At 46.0% G+C, this 15374-nt stretch overlaps 1 protein-coding gene across 1 annotated transcript in view; it reads right to left on the bottom strand.

Annotated features, from left to right (window-relative positions):
- The window catches only part of LOC149859745 (uncharacterized), a 44838-nt gene that overhangs the window by 10421 nt on the left and 19043 nt on the right, over positions 1-15374 (bottom strand). The gene's annotated exons all lie outside the window — the stretch shown is intronic.

Here is a 15374-nt window from a genome sequence, read left to right as displayed (position 1 = left end):
AAAAAGCCAGTTTGGGAACAAAATTAATAAACTGGCTGGACACTAAAGACCAAGGACTGGTATTAACTTTATGACATAATATAATCTACCTGATTCCTGAAATTCTTCTTCCTCTCCTTTGATAGGCCTTGGTTTCCCAGTAATCAAGCTTTTTTTCTTCTACTAACTGTTTGTCTGCTACTCCTGGGAATTTCTCCCCTCTCCAATTTCAAAGCACTAACCAATGTTCTTAATCATTGCTTTGAATCCTTCACTCCTCAGACCCAATGAAGAACGCCTTGCATCACCCCCAAAAAATCCGTGTGTATAACAAATTCCTCATTATTTTCTTAACTCAGTATTTTCCATTTTAACCACCTAAACATATTCAATGATTAAGTGCAATAACACATTTTATATAAATAATGTGTTACTGTAGACTACAGAACTGAATTCTAAGCTATAGCAGTAACTGTAGCAACTGCAACATGTAATCACACCACTGCTTGATGATGATGGGTCTCCTCCTTTGGCCTTTTCCCTAAAATATTTGCTTGTAGTTTGGAAGCATACATAAAGAGCATTCGACATTGTGTGAGCTGATTCTGTCATTTTTCTCCTTCTAGATCACAAATTTTCTGACTAGTATATTCCAGAGTTTGGCAACTTTTGACCACTGGGGGCCACTGCTTCCGAACCAGCTCCCACAACAGGCTGTAAATTTCCACATGTACTTATACCATGGGCCATAGCTAATTTCTGCAGCATGGCTCTGGCCTGTAGATTGTAGGTTGTTGACTCCTAGTGTATTCAACTGCTGTCTAAGAGTCCATATTGACCTTTATTTTTCTAATATTTTGATTATGGCCCTTAAACTTTCTAAGTAATCAACAGTATAGCATGGGTAGGGGGAAGTGTGTTGAGTTACGGCTGTGTAGATATGGGGAGCTTTGGGTGTGGGGTTTGTGGAGGGATGTGGAGGGGGGGTAGGGCTTGTGAGGGGATGTGGTGGGGATGGCTCCCAGATGCTTAACAGCAGGCAGGGACCCCCCCAGCAGTTCATGGCTCTGGTGCATGGTTACCGAGCATAGTTCTAGAGCTGCATGTGGTGGTATGGAGCCATCCTGGCCTGATCCAAAGGCACACAGGTCCCAAATCGAGTGCCAGGAGCCGCACTTGGCAGCACAGAGCCCACCCAGCCTGGCCCAGTGGCACTTGAACTCTGAAAAGCCGCACCACCCACTGGCTTTCAGAGGGGCAGCCATGCACCAGTAATAATTGTCTTTTGGAGGGCCGGCACAGGCTGCATAGAATGGCCTGGTGGGCCAGTTCCAGCCTGGCAGCTGTATTTTTCCTGCCAATAGTTTAAAGCCTTCATTGTTGGGAAAATGTCCTTTTTACAGTTTCATCTTTATTTTCTCAGAAAAACACTTTTTGTTTCACCATAAGAAGATCATCTCCTTACCAGATACAGGGAACAGGGAAGGAGACCGAGACTGACATGGGAACAGAGACCGGGACCGAGACTGAGACTGAGATGGTAGTAATGTTCATGGAGATGAAGATGGAGACCAAGACCGAGACGGGCATGGAGATAGAGACAGAGACAGAGACAGAGATGTAGACTGGGACCAAGAAGGAGACAGAGCTGGAGAGTGAAACTGAGGCGAAGACAGAGATGGAGACCACGAGTGAGACCAAGACTGGGACCGAGACTGGGATGAGGCTGGGGATGGGGAAGGAGATGGAGATGGTGATGGAGACCGAGACCGAGATGGAGATGAAGATGGAGACCAACAGAGATGGAGACAGGGACAGGGATGGGACCAAGGCCAGGAACGGGAACAAAACCAGGACTGAGATGGAGATGGAGACCCGTACCAAGATGGAGACAGAGACAGAAATGGGGATGGAGATGGGTACAGGGACAGAGACGGAGACGGGGATGGAGACTGAAATGGAAACAAAGTTGGAGATGGAGACTGGTACTGAAATGGAGACGGAGACAGAGGTGGGGATGGAAACGGAAATGGAGACGGAAACGGTAATGGAGATGGAGACTGGCACTGAAACAGAAACCTGGATGGGGACAGAGGTGGAGACTGAGACTGTAACTGAGACCAAGACCAAGACTGCGATGGGGACGGAGACAGGATGGGGATGGAGACTGGGACAGAGATGGAGACAGGGATGGGGATGGGATGGAGATGGGGATGAAGACCGAGAGAGAGACCAGGATGGGGACAGGGATGGAGATGGAGACCAGGACAGAGGTGGAGACGGGGATGGGGAAGAGGAATGGCTACGGAATCAGAGATGGGGATGGGAATGGGATGGAGATGGGGATGCAGACCGAGAGAGAGAGACCAGGATGGGGACGGGGATGGAAATGGAGACTGGGGCAGAGATGGAGACCATGACAGAGAAAGAGATGGAAATGAAGACCAGGACAGAGAGATGAAGATAGAGATGGAGACAGAAACAGAAATGGAGATGGGGATGGGAAGGGGGATGGAGACCAGGACAGAGATAGGGACGGAGACCGGGACAGAAATGAGGACGGGAATGGTGATAGGGACAGAGATGGCGAGGGAGACAGAGAATGGGATGGAGATTCGGATGGGGATGGGAATGGGGATGGAGACCAAGAGACTAGGACCGAGAGTGGTAAGGGGACTGGGATGGGGATGGGGAAGGAGACAGAGATAGAGACTGAGACCAGGACTGAGAAGGAGAGGGAGATGGTGGCAGTGATGAGGACGGGGATGGGGACAGAGACAGAGATGGAAATGGCGATGGAGTTGGGGACGGAGACTGAGACCGGGGTTGGGACGGAGATGGAGACCAGGATAGAGACAGAGACAGAGTTGGAGACCGACACCAAGATGGATACTGGGATGGAGATGGAGATGGCGATGGGGACAGAGACAGGAACAGAGACAGGGATGGGGGCAGGGACAGATACCAGGACAGAGATGGAAAAGGTGACCGAGAGAGAGATGGGGATGGGGATGAGGATGGGGACAGGGACAGAGACAGGGACGGAGAATGGGACGGAGATGAGGACATTTCAGTTCAACTTCAGTAGTCACCATCATAGCTGCTTTAAAATTGATAAGACAATTTAACTTGAAATTTAACTCTGGATATAGCAGAGAGAGATAAGCCTTTGAATAGAAGATAAAGCGTTAATCTTTTGGTTCTCCAATTGATCTCAGTGAAGCTGGCATTTCATATTTATTGTGGAGCTTTGAGAACTAAAAACTTATATTCAATGTGTGACCAGCACAAAGATAAATAACTTCTTCCGCTTCTTATTAGAAAGGTCAAGAATCACTGGACTGTTATCTATTAAATACAGTACTCAGACTTTTATAGAAAGCCGGGGGGAGGGTCTGGAATACATGGTCACTAGTATCATGGAAGGATGTATGACATCCTTTAATATTGGCAATAATAGCTTTGTTAGTTCTTTCTCCATTTGCAGTTGAAGGAGTTGTGACATGTTTTTTCACACCATCCTTTTGTTGTTTCCTGTGCTGGAGTAGCATGAACGTGCTTGTATTGCTTGTGTACCATATTTTCTTGCATATTTTTTTTTTCCAAAAAAACCCAAGTTGCTAGAAATCTAGTTGCACATTATTTGTAATGAAATACAGCAATGCCATTTAGCTGCCAGCCAAGATGTTTTTCAAATGCTGGTCTTGGCTCTGTTCATGGGTGAGGTCCCTGGTTCCTGGTTGAATCAGTGCGAGGTGATGGCCCAGTCTTTCCAGGCCATTCAGTAGAGGCCTGCTCCCACTGTATTTCAAACATGCCCAATCATTCTCCTTCATGGGGGACCCAATTTCCATAGGAAGGGCACAATGAATCCTGTTGTTGCAATGTGGGATGCCCAGGCAGAGGACAGAAGATGGAGGCTTGACATAGAAAATGGAATCTTGCCATGACTTTGGTTCACTTACAAACACAGGCCTAAACCATACAATATCCATATGAAAGAATAAAAATCAATACAAAAATGTTAAGAATACAATATAGAACAGTAAGATTGGATGCAGGCCTAATCATAATACAATGTAAAACAGTGGCTGTCCAAAACCAAAAGCTTGCTACCAAAAGAGAAATGTTTAAAGCTCCTCCTAAGTTTGAGCTCTCTTCTACTTATCTATAGGGAATAGAGAGGGAGAGAAGAAGTCAGAAGTGGTTGGGGCGGGAAGTGAATGCAAGAAAAAAGAAAAAACTGTGGGTTTTGCTACATAGGCAGAGGTGCACTGGGTCAGGACTGGCCACTGATGTTTATGCCTATGCATCCTGATACACAACAAGTTGAGAGCCACTGATTTAGCTTTATGTCCCCTTGCCTCCTCCCACCTCCCCTTTCTCTCCAGCCATTTCTACCAGTTTGCCCTTTTTTGCCTTATACTCTCTTGCCCTCAGAGCTGGTTTCACCCAGGGGGTAGACCCACAGCTGCCTGCACCCCAACAGACCTCTGCGCTTGGCTGCAGCATGGAAAAGCAGTTCTCACACCCACACACCACAGCACTTAACATTGCTCTGCTTCACCAGCCGCTCAGCTGACTTATACACCCGTCTCGCAAACACTCATCCACTTGGCACGCTTCTGACCATCATCATTCACACCAGCTAAGGGAGCAGTGGTCCTCGCTTTGGGTGACAAAATCCCGGGTGCCAGGTCTTTGCCGCACATGCTAAGGGGTATGCATTCACTTCATTCCCCTGGGTTCAGTGCAGACTAGTGACCTAGTGTGCATGTGAGCTTGACACATCACATCATAACCTGCAGACGAGCTAGGCCAGGGAAGGGGGCACCGCCCCCAACAAACAAGCCAGGGTTCAGGCACACCGCACTTAACCCCTCCCCTTCCCCCCAAGCACACGCAAATGAATTCAACCTCCATGCCAAAGCACCACAAGGCCAGGCTGAACCTGAGCCAGAGCAACCTTAGCCCTGACAATCTGGACTCCACCCACCAACCTTGGCCCTCAGCCCAACTTGGAGGGCAACTGTCTGGGTGTCAGCAGCGTGACTGGAGATTCTCTAACTTGACTGAGCAAGTGGCAGAAGCCTTAGCTTAATGATTTAACAATCCCATTCAGAGAGCTCCTTCATCCACAACCAGCAGATAGCTGACCCACACGCACTGAGTCCCTGCTTCTAAATGTAAAGTCTTTTTTTTAGTTTTCAATCTAAGCATTTCCTCTTGCATAATTTTTCTTATTTGGCCTCTGAGATTGATGACTGAGAGTATACTACAAGCATAGAGCAAGGCACACTGATACTTCTCACACTTCCCCACACTAAAGAACTGTCAAGCGTTACCCGGTCTACACAGAACAGCCCAAGCCTACCTTCCACTAGGTGGAGTAAGTCCAAGTTGGCTGTGCCACAAAGAGCCCAAGCCATATCGTTTCCTAAAGATCCATGGATTTATATGATTTAGGCGTATGTCTGTATGGAAATGTCAAGTAATGTTAAGTTTCCATTTCGTATGTCAAGTCTTCATTTTGTGTCCCGTGCCAGGGCATACCCTATTGTAAGTGTGTAACTCATTCTGACCCCCTCCTGTGTAAATTGGTTCCTGAAGGAATGTGGATGAATGACGCTGCTTGAGAGATAATCGAAGTAGGTCTAAAAAAAGCTCTCTCTGAATGATCCTGTAGCGGAGCACTAGGGTGCTCGCTAATAAGAAGGGCTGCTGCCAATCAGCTGGGCAGCCCCAGGTGCCGGTTGCTGTAACAACTAAGCAGGTCATGTGGCCAGAAGGGGGCCAGGCCGGGCCTTTGTAAACAGCACAGGCCGGAGCCTGGCTAGCAGTTCCCCTCTGGCAGGAGCAGGAGCAGGAGCAGGAGCGCGAGCGCCAATGGTGGCGGTTGGACCGGTTGCAATGATGAGAGGGGAGAGAGAGAACCCGGATAGAGGTATGAGAGAGAGCCAGCATTGAGCGGAGGTGGGTTTATAAGCTCGGGGCTTATGATTGTGTTGTAAGCTGGTAGGCTTCCGGTGTTTGAGTTATAGCCGTTTGGCTCCTGATTCAGTTATTGTTATACCGGAGGACCAGGTGAGGCTGTAGGGGTGTGAGGAGGCCTCATGGGAGCTCCCCAATAACCTGGGGGTCCCGGGTGCCTAGTAGTGGCACAGCGAGTGGTGCCAGTGGGGCACAGCTGTTGGCGCCGGAGAGGTGCGGTGTGCGAGGTTTCAGACCCCAGCCCGTGAGTGCAGTATTTTGCCCGGTGGGGCAAGCGACCCAGGAAAGGGTCAAGGGGCCAGGCATGGCTGTGGCCACCTGAGCCCCAAGCGCGGGAAACGTGCGAGCGAGACCCCAGAGTGAGCAACGAGCACGAGAGGCGCGGCATAGGCCCCAGAAGGGGCAACGACCGCGGGAAGTGCGGGGGTAGAGCCCCAGAGAGGGCGGCAAGCACAAGGAGCACGGTGTAGGCCCCAGAGTGGGCGAGGCCCCAGAGAGGGCAGCAAGCGCGTGAGGCGCGGCAGAGACCCCCAGAGAGGCCCGAGGGGCGGGAAAGCCCAGAGGTGGGCGAGAGGCCCCCTGAGGGCGCAAGGTGCATAGAAAGAGTAAGACAGGCTCCAGTGGGGTGTAGCCTGGGCGAGACAAACCCAGAGGCGCAAGACAAGGGGGCGCTGGTTGTGAGGCTAACCCAGAGGCGCCGGGCAGGGTGCAGGGAGACAGAAGGACCAGATATCGTCCACGAAGAATTGTGAGGCTTGGGGCATGCTAAAGGGGAGGTTGGAGGCACGCATCGCCCATAAGGCAGAGGTGCACTGGGGCACCCCAATCGGCACGGGGCATAGAGCGGAGTAGTGTCCAAGGCGAGACAAGGCAGCCTCCCTTACTGAACTTAGAACATCAAAGACATGGCGGACGAGTTGAGGGTGCTGGATCACTTAATTGGATACAGCTGGGGGCGCTAGCGGGATCACAGCGACCCCTGCACCCACTCCATGACAGATCCAACCATCAAGTCGACGACCCAACCATCACCCTGCATTGACCCTCCCTGGTTCAGGATCTGGAAGACAGAGACTGCTGTAGAAGCCACCATTATAGACACCTGAAACTGTATGTTCTGACCTGGAATGCACATGCTCAGTTCACCAGAGGCAGACTCTTCCTGGGCATGTCCCCTGCCACTGGGGTCATAGAAGGTCTGCCCCTATAGAAGGGGACAGTGAAGACAGACCCAGTGTGAATGCCATTTCGTACCCAGACCAGACAAGGTCCATGTCCTGCTGCCCTATTCACATTAGAGGCCCTGCAGGCAACACCCGTGGACAATATCAAGCTGAAGGAGACCGTAAGTGGCCATTGAGGATCAACTTCCATCTTGGGATATTACCCACACACTTCCTCCTACAATTTGAACCCTCTCTTTCTCTCCTCCTGGACGTCAGCCCCATGCACCCAGCAACTTTAACCCCAACTGCCATTGTGTGTACGTGTGTGTGTGTGGGTGCAAAGAAAATAATAAGGTATCGTGTCACCATCTGTAACTGTCCAATAAACCCACTGCTAATTTAGAACCTGAGTTTAGTTTTGACTCACTGATCACCCAGCTCTACTCCACTTCCTATTCTCTGCCCCTCTGATCTTCCTCCTGTGTCTCTCTCTCTGCCCTTGCCTTCTTCCTGCCTGATCCCAGTCTCTTCTGCCTTCTGCCCCAGATCTTTCCTGTGTCTCTTCCTGTTCTCCTACATCCTCTCCCCATCCTATCTTAGACCCAGAGGCCCCTGCATGCCTACAGACCACTGCCCTTGGTTGCACCACAGAAATGCAATTCTCACACCACCAGATCACAGCTCAGTTCCCTTTTTAACTCTCCCCACTTAATTCTTTTTAACATTGCCCCACTTAATTCTCCTAGCTCCTATTTAATGAACCTGTCACTCAAACACTTATCCAATTGGCACATGTCTGACGATAATCATTCACAGTAGCTCAGGGAACAGTGGTCATCACTTTGGGTGCCAAAGTCCCAGTTGCCCAGTCTCTGCTGCACATGTCAATGTATGCATTTAGTTCATCCCCCTAAATTCACTGTAGAACCTTGACCTATTGTGCATGTGCAGCACTTGAGCTTGACACATTACATCATCACCTTTAGATGAGCTAAGCCAGAGAATGGGGTAGCACACTACACTGCCTTCAACAACCATGATAGGGTTCAAACAATGCACACTTACTTCCCAGCACATGAAACAACTGGAGATTCTGTGACCCGGGACAGGATCCAGACACACTGTTCCAATCTCTGTCCCCCTGCCCACACCATGCAGCCCCATACATGATAACATCTAAGGTGACAACAAAACAAAACCAGGGCTCCAAATGCACAAAGCTTATAGCACCTAAACATAAGGCTGAACCTAAGCCAGAGTAACCTTAGCCCTGACTATCTGCATTACACGCACAACCATGAGCCCTCAGTGTTGTAATTAAAAATGGGTGCTTAGAGTTTAGGAAGACTGACAAGACCCTTCCATTGATAATCAGCAGAAAGGCTTTTTTACTGAACAATGAGCTATATAGGGAAGTGACAGGTAAGCTTTTTGTCTAGCAGCATTTTCCTGACTTTGCCTCTGAGATTGATGACTGGGAGCATACTACAAGCATATAGCAAAGCATGCTGATATTCCTACACTTCCCCACACTAAAGAACTCTCTGATTTACCTGATTTACATGGAACAGCTCAAGCCTACCTTCCACCAGTTGGAATAAGTCCAACCTTGCTGCGCTACAAAGACTGCAAGCCATATCTTTGCTAAGAGAGCCATGGCAGAGTGATATTCTTTAATAGGCAACTGTAATAGTAAGAGCTTTGCTAAGAGCTAGAGTTTTGCACGCTGTGCTAAGACCAAGAGTTTTGCATGCTGATTCCATAGGAGGCCAGTGAAGCAGCTCTGTGAGTGTGAGCGAGCCATGAACCTAGATAGTAGAATGTTGTGATACAGTGCAATGCGGCAAACATCAGGTGCATTGGATCACGATTCATTCCCATTTTCCCAGCTTGAGAAAGTGCTGTTTACTTCAGGCTAAATAAGCTGTATTTTCTTAAGTTACTATGGTTCCTCCACTCTGGCAAAAGTCCTGACTTGTGCAGAGTCCCGGCACATCCCCGAGATTGGGACACTCCGGGGCCAGGGGAACCATGCGGGGTAGCAGCTGCTACCTAAGGCCAAAGTGGGGTGACTGTCCTCTCTGCTCTGTTCTATCGCCTGCTTCTGTGAGTATCTTTAAATAAAGCTTTGCAAGGGTGAAAACAACTGTGAGTACGTCTTTTGTTCAAGCGTGGAAAATCTGCTAAACCCAATAGTTCAAGCTAAAACAGCACCTCTGGCACTGCTGCCTATTTTTTCCTAGAGAAAACATGAAGGATGGCCCACTAGGCCTCACTTCTGTCAAATACACAATAGAAGAGTAAGTGTGCAAAGTATAACAAGGAGTACTAATAACAACATTGAATACAAGATGAATAAAATAGTAACAACCAGATCAGTGATACAAAGTGAGAACATGCGGACAGAACCACAATGATGCAGCAACAATCAGTGCTTTGTCAGCTTTGGCTGCACAGGCAATCAAATCAGAGAACTGTGAGCTGTGTACCTATTTTCCAAGGTCTCCTTTGTCAATTTGGACCATGGTTGGGCTTATTCTGTTAATGATGGAGAAGGTACAGTGCATTTGGACTCCAGGACATGCACCTTTGGGGTGAGCTGGAGGTACACTGAGACTGAGATGGACATGAGGACTGAGACAGAGACTGAGACGGACATGAAGATAGAGATGGAGATGCAGATGGAGACAGAGAACAAGAACGAGACCAAGATGGGGACTGATACTAAGCTGGAGACGGAGACGGAGATGGAGATGGGCACTGAGACGGAGATAGAGATGGGTTCAAGGACTGAGACAGGGAGCGAGACAGAGATGGAGACAGAGACAGAGACAGAAACTGAAGTACAGACAGAGATGGAGAATGAGACCGAGACCAATATGGAGATAGGGACTGAGACAGAGACTGAGATGGGGACTGAGAATGAGATTGAGATGGAGAGCAAGGCAGGGACTGAGCTGGAGATGGCCAATGAGAGGAAGATGGAGACGAAGATGGGGACCGAGATGGAGACTGAGATTGAGATAGATATGGGGACAGAGAGCGAGATGGGTACTAAGACAGAGATGGAGATGGAGACTGGGAAATTGAGAATGTTTTCTTGGTGTTCTTCTACCAGATTCCTTGTTCCTTCCTTCATACTTTGCAATTATTTTTCCACCATTTTTCCCACACGTAGAAATTAGGTAGGTAGAAGATTATTACAGGTTAATGGTAGATCTGAAAAGAAGCCTTGTTTGACATGAGGGTAAGTTTCTAGCATCCAAGCTAGTGGTAATATTCTCTGATAAGAAAAGGCTTCTTCAACTTTAGATGAAGCCAACTTATTGGAGGCTGCGTCTGCTGGTTAGCTTAAGAGTGGCATAAAGACCAGTCCCCTACTAACACCAATCATAGGACAGCATTAATGTAACCCATTGTCCTGCTAGGAACAGGAATTTTAAAGAGAGTCTTACCATTGGATGTGTAACTATAGTTGCAATGTGTGACTGTGGATCATGCTTTCCTTCACTGCCTACACATGTAGGCAGAATCCTGGTGTAGATACCACGAGAAAACAGAAATCATGCTTGCAAAAGTTGCAGTACTGTATTATTAAACACTGTGGAGCAAAGTCTTTTAAAAAGAGACAATAAATTAACAAATATCTGCAAGTCATCCTCAATTTACACTGTCATAAGAGAATATAGATAATACATTTGGTACTTGAGAAAATGCCAATTTATATAGTTCCAGCAACAGCCTGACTGTGTATTCACATATTAGTAGAACATTGTCAGTGTGTTGGTGCCTGTGGTACCTATGCTTGGTAACTAAAGAGCAAGCGGCAGAGATCGGGGAAAAAGGCAGTGGGGATGAGGCAATAGCAGTGGCAGAGATCAGGGGACAGGCAGTGGGGATAAGGCAGTAGCAAAGAAATAGGGGTTTGCAGGCAGAGAGGAACTCAGGATGGCTGGAGCTACAGGAGCATGGGGCAGGTGTTGAAGGTGATGGTGAGCCAGAAGCAGGAGAGGAAGAAATAAGCCAGAAGTTGGAGGGGTGAGGAGCAGAGATTGGAGCAGGGCGAGAACCGTAGTAAAGCAAAACCCAACTCAGGGTTCCAAATAACAGTTTTATTAAACTGTATAGCTGTACTGTATAGCTTGGTTCCCACATAAACTCACACAAGTACTCACACACACACTCACACAATGGCAGCAAGAGAAAAGACTCAGTGGAAATGTTGTAGTCCAGGTAGGGAAGAAAAAACAGAGTCCAAGTCCTTGGTTGAAGAGAGGATGGGGGTGATAGCTACCTATCCAGGCTGGGAAAGGGTCCTCAGTGGCTGGTTGGGGTCTTTCTCCAGCAGGTGTCGTCCATAGGGGGTCGCCAGCAGGGCCTCTGGGTTGATAGGCAGCATGATGTGGAGCAGGTCTGGTCCAGGTGAAGATGGCATCCCAAGGAGTCAGTCTTCACTATCCCTTTTTATGGGGCAGACTACCTATGATCTCCTATGGGGAGGGCATGTCCAGGCAAGGTCAGCCCTGTTTCAGGGGGTTCCAGATGTTCATACTGAGCATGTGCAGCCTTGGCACAATGGTGGGTGGCTTCATTTTTGGTTTCTTGAATGTGGAGGGTGGTTCCAATGGGTCTGTCACTGTCCACGTACTGCTTTTGATGGTGTGGTGATTTAGTAGGGGGTCCTGTTATTGTGTTTCACTCATCCATTCACTCTTTTGTTTCAGGCATTCAAGGAAAATCAATTTACATGTGAGAGGTTACAGACTTCATAATCGCAACATATTTACACAACAGGGCTTGGGGACAAGATGGGAACAAGATGGGAACTTGACACATAAAATGGATACTTGACATCACTCATGCCAACCCACATTGCAGGCCTAAATCATACAATTTTAACGTAGAGACACTTGAGACACAATAACCATACGTGTAGTACGTTACAGTAATCCAACACACACAGCAAAACACTATTACAATAGCTTATGGTTACTATAAAAGGGGACTTACGTACACAGGTTTTCAACTTAACTTATAACTACTTATATACAAGTACCCATAGGGAACAGAGAAGGGGAGAGAAAAAGGCAGAAATGGTAGGGAAAAAGGGATGTCATATTTTTAGGTAAAAAAAAAGAAAAGCTGGGGGTTTTTCTACAAATATAGTGTTCATAGTGAGGGTTGTCTATCGTAACTCTGCTGACATTTTACCACTTTCTGAGTTTTCACTTTCTCCGAACTATTGTTTACCTTAGCAATTTAGCTTACAGGGGGATTTTCCCCATTAACATTAAAAAAAGTCTGTGTTGCTGTTGTGGATTTCTTTAATAGGTCTTGAGGAATAACACTGTTTGATAATTAAATTGCTATTTGTATTTCTTTAAGTAAACAAGGCCACTCCCCACCCCCCATTCTGCAGCACAGCAGACTTTGAAATATCACAACACACTTCTGAAAGAGCAGAATTAGGCTAGAAATGAACCCAGTCAAAGCTTAAATAAGAAAGAGCTGTATATAGACAACTGTATGTATTCTTTCAGACTCAGCTGTCTTCTTATTGAGTAGAGAAAGTGCACTACAGGTAGAAAGTCTGTAATCATTTTATTTTTTTTATATTTCCATTTTCTAGGTGTGGTGAGACAATGGAGCATATACACAAAGAGGAAGCAGCCAACTCCATCCACAGTTCCATATCTGTGTAACTGTATATCACTTCTGAACATGAATGACTGGTGCCTCCTGTGACTGAGGGGGAACCATGGCAGCGAGTGAGGATGGCGAGCGGGTATGACCAGTGGTGGTGTCCACGGTGGGAGAGGGGGGTGGCAAGCAGGGGTTTTTATCCTTAATTTTAATGGGAGTAGTCTGGTATCCTTGGAGAGGTACCTGTGTACTCAAGGAAATGCAAGAATATTTCTTGTTGTGAGAGATATGAATATTAATAATAGAGGTTTTCTGTATTTATTCTTGGCCTATTTGTTTATTACCTATATAAAAACTAAATAGTAATATTTTATTGTAATACTACACTTCATGAGACTGATTTTTGTTCGATCACACCACTTTTATGTGACATAATTCCAATATCAATGCAATTACCTTAGAGTGTAAGTGGTATAAAGGAGTGGTTAAATTAGGGTTGTAGTATTGTGCAGATATGATAATCCGTTTTGGAGTGAGAACATTTTAGAATTCTTTTTAATATAGAATGCTTTGCTTGAAGTATTTTTCAGCTAAAAACCACTCAGGACTGTATTTCTGTATATTAATTTTTGTAGGATGCAACTTAGCCTTATATAAAATTTTAAGATTAGGCAATGGTTTAAAATGAGTTGTAATTCAGTACACTGTAAAACTAGCATTACCATTCTATAGTAGAAAGTAAAGGAAAGTAACATGTCCTGTAATCTGAACAAGAATTGGCCTGGATCAAACTTGTATTCACAGTCCAGCTACCTGTGAAGGGGCAGGGGGAGTGATGTGTGCATATCTATAATGTAGAATATCTTGTATTCCACAGGAATACAAATTTAGGTTGTAGTGATCAAAATAAAGGAAAGCCAGTCTATAATGGGACCTCATTACAGACAGTGCTGCATTAATAAATTACTCTCCAAAATTCACGAGAATGTGCTGGGTCAAGCACCTGCAACTATCTCAGCTGTGGTAGCACACAGAAGGAGAGGGTGACCCTCTGAAATAACCAGATCACTAACCTACTTTTTTTTAAAACCAACATCTTTGATTCTATCTGAAAGATAGCTAAAAGACAGTGCAGAGCGTTAGTGCTGACAAGCTCTTTGTATGATTCACAGCTTAATACATGGGCAGCCCCATATTATGCACTAGCTTAATTTTTTAAAATGTTTTCAATGTTGTGCTTCGTATAGATCATGTTGCAGTTCTCTTACTTGAAAGAATAAAGCCATGGCTAAGTGCAGAAGGGTCTTTGTTTGCAATGATATGCTGTATCTTGCTCACCACACAAAGATGGAGAGTGCCTCTCCTGCCACACCTGCTACCTGAGCATCCAAGACCAGCTCGGTTTTATATCACAAAGAGTGCTATGATCGATTATACTTGGTGACCTCTCTCCCATAATTCTTTCAAGCTGCTTTTTCTCTATTGTCAATATTTGTGGACTATTTAAGGGGCAGGAGTGTTCCTGGGTATGTGTGGATAGTTTTATACAATAACTGTTAGTATAGGGAAAAAAGAAACTAGAAGTTCTTCTAGAGATGCAAGTAACAAAGAAAATTATCCAAAAAATGCTGTGGCATTAGAGGAAAGGCAACAGTCTTTACATGATATCTGGCAGCACGATGAGCAGACATCCTATGACTTTGCACTAAGGACTGAGATGGGCAACTTAAAATTAAGCAAGCTGAAGTCAATCACAAAATTAGAAAATGGGAAAAACTGTGAATAAAGCCAGGTAATAAACTAAACGTAATTGTTTTTGGAAGTACTTATAATGAGATGATTCAGCCAGAATGTGTTAAACATGAAGTGATAGCTTTGGTAATCCCTACCATGGCTGACCTCCCCAGTGACCTGCATCAGGTACTTCAACATCATGTCCTATTGTGATAAGAGCTGGCTTTGGAGAAAGGAGTTCATAATATAGCTCATCATAATGATATACAAATCATTCCCCCTCCTAAGTTATCCTCTTTACTGCAGAGACTGCTGCAAAAAATACAAGATTTTTTTCTTGTATAATTAACTCTTTTCCTATGTCTCAACCTCCTCTCAACTAAATTTTTGTTCCTTGCCATCACATTTAGTGTGCCTCCCTTTACAGCACTGCCTGTGTATCACATCTTTACATATACCCATTACTGTATTGCCTAGGTCCTGGCATACCTTTTGAGAATTTTGCTGTGGCCTTCAGTATTTGGTAACCAGTATTTGGTTGCTATCCCTAGCAACCATTTCCATATCAAAGTTACTAATGTATTTTTCTGCTATATAAAATTAGATTTAGGTAGTAGATGTTCTTGTCTATGCTCTTGCTACAGAGAGTGTAGTCCTGGCCTAAAAAGTGTCCTTCAGAGTAGCATCAGAACTGAAGCTTTCTCTGAGCTCCTTGCCATGCACTGTGAAGCTATTACTCCTCTGATTGTTTATTTATGAAAATGGATTGTCTTTAAAGTATTCAGAAATAAAAACATGAAGTAGGTACCTGTTAGGTGTCTGCAGATGTGGCCATAATCCCCTATGGATTTATGTTCATGG

This window comes from Crocodylus siamensis, chromosome 7, assembly GCF_052110815.1.
Source record: "Crocodylus siamensis isolate JL-2025a chromosome 7, ASM5211081v1, whole genome shotgun sequence".
NCBI classification, from domain to species: domain Eukaryota; kingdom Metazoa; phylum Chordata; order Crocodylia; family Crocodylidae; genus Crocodylus; species Crocodylus siamensis.
Note: the sequence above shows the minus strand (reverse complement) of the source record. Positions and strands in the feature narration are given on the sequence as shown.